The 2,332-nt window shown below is 31.7% G+C and overlaps 1 long non-coding RNA gene across 1 annotated transcript; it reads right to left on the bottom strand.

Moving 5' to 3' along the window:
• Positions 1-10: 10 nt before the first annotated feature.
• LOC110035872 lies at positions 11-421 on the bottom strand. The gene is made up of 3 exons (XR_002295179.1): positions 403-421; positions 197-308; positions 11-105 (listed from the first exon to the last, which is right to left on the bottom strand). It is a non-coding gene; the product is annotated as an uncharacterized LOC110035872 (long non-coding RNA).
• Positions 422-2,332: the final 1,911 nt, after the last annotated feature.

Below are 2,332 nucleotides of genomic sequence, written 5' to 3'. Positions count from 1 at the left end.
AATGTATAGGAAAATTTATATGGGCTGTTTGGGTTAAGACCAAGCTCTCGGACCTTTCCGCGTTGGCCAATAAAGAAGTAGCTTCCCCCAGAATAATATTTTGACCTGAAAATAAAAGAAAAAGTAACTTTTTCTTATTTACATTAGATATCACCTATACATATCTATAAAATGGTATACGAAACTAGACACAAACCCATCAGGCTGGTTGTTCCAAGCATTCGACCATATATATGTAAATTTATTAGGTGGAATTTGAGCTGGGGTTGCCATGATCTTCAATTAATGCTAATCCCAAAGATAATTACCTGTTGACATGCATGGAAGAAACAAGCATTATTAGTTATTTAATTTTCAATAGAAAGCATGAAAATGGAAAATATATAGTTGATACAACCATACCTTACAACCCTCTTTGCTTTTGCACGGCTTTGCACTTCTTTCTTGCCACTTATATATATAAGTTTTTAAACTCTCTTAAAGTACACATGTTCACATTAAACTCACAAATAATATCTATTTCTATGACCCTAAATAATATATTATAAGACTTGCTAATAAAACAATATTATATGACCATTTTAAATATTTTATATGACTAGCTAAACTTTCATATGAAGTCTTTTTTTATTATTTTATATGACAAACTAAAGTTTCATAAGCAGTCTTTTTTTTATTAAATTTGTGATCACAACAACAAAGCTTTAATCCCGCAACGTGGGGTAGGCTACAAGAATCATTTTTCTTCATTGTGTCATATTTTCCTATAATTCTAATAAATTTAGATCATTTTTAATACAACAAGGCCAAGTCTTCCTAGGACTACCTATGCCTTTCTTAACATAAGTTGAATCTAAAACATTTGCTCTCCTAATCGGATCATCAGATGGTCGACCCTTAATGTGACCAAACCATTTAAGACGGCTTTTTCTAATTTTGTCCGTCACAGAAGCTACACCAACCCTATCACGGATATATTCATTTCGCATTTAATCTCTAACTGTAAAGCCACTCATCCACCTAATCATTCTCATCTCGGCAACACTTAACCTAGTGTTATGCTTCTCTTTTAAAGGCCAACATTCAGCACCAAAGAGCATTGCAGCTCTCACCACCATTTTATACAATTTTTCTTTCAGTCTAAGCTGTACTTTTCTATCACGTAGTAGGCCCGAAGCATTCCTCCACTTCAACCAACCAACTTGAATACTACGAATAACATCCCCATCAATATCACCATCACTTTGAGCATTAGACACGAGATATCTAAAGCGTTCACACCTTTTAATAATTTGATCACCCATAGTTACATTTTAGTCACTAGAGCTACTACTACTAAATTATATTCCATGTATTCAGTTTTAGTTCTACTCAAATGAAGGCCTTTAAACTCTAAGGTAGACCTCCATAATTCAAGTTTTTCCTGAGCTTTTTCTCTTGTCTTATCCACGAGAAGGATATCATCAACAAAAAACATACACCAAGGTACATCCTCCTGTAAGTGTCCAGTGAGATCATCCATAACTAAAGTAAAAAGATATGGGCTTAAAGTTGATCCCTAATGTAAACCAATAGAAATAGGAAAATATTTGGTCAATCCTCCTTCTGTTCGAACACAAGTAACAGTTCTTGTATACATATCTTTAATGACTTGAATATAAGTCATATCAACACATTCCTTATCAAGACACTCCAAAGGATATCTCTTGGAACATTATAGTAAGCATTCTCCAAATCATAAAAAATCATATATAGATTCTCCTTATTATCTTTGAACTTCTCCATCAAACCTCTCAATAAATGCATAGCTTCCATAGTACACCTGCCCGGCAAAAATCCAAATTGATTATATCAATCAATCAATCTAAAAGTAAACAAAATTGCGGTAATACGGGAAAACCTGAACATGTCATATTGTTTTGCTATATCTTTCTATTTTCCAAACAATTTTAAGATGTGCTTTTCATATCAAAATTTTTCACAATCTAGAAGTTCCAATTTAATGCATCTGAATATAATAACAATTTAGAAGTGTCCAATTTCAATTCGGGATAGTCCCAAACAATTAAAAGTCTAAATCAAATTTTTTGTTAAATTTAAAGCAAAATCTTGGTAAATATTGATGAAAACAACTCAACACTAAATTCAAACAATTCAACACTAAATTCACTCTCTAAACCTCGGTAAACACTACAATTTAAATTGAAATAACATTGAAATTGAAATAACGCTGCGTAAATAACAACAATAATGACTAATCACCATAATTTTTTTAAATGCAGTAAAAATTTTCAATTTTTAAAATCGTCACAAATTTATATCCATATTACAT

This window comes from Phalaenopsis equestris, unplaced genomic scaffold, assembly GCF_001263595.1.
Source record: "Phalaenopsis equestris unplaced genomic scaffold, ASM126359v1 Scaffold200468, whole genome shotgun sequence".
Lineage (NCBI taxonomy): Eukaryota > Viridiplantae > Streptophyta > Magnoliopsida > Asparagales > Orchidaceae > Phalaenopsis > Phalaenopsis equestris.
This window is presented reverse-complemented; position numbering and strand designations above follow the sequence as displayed.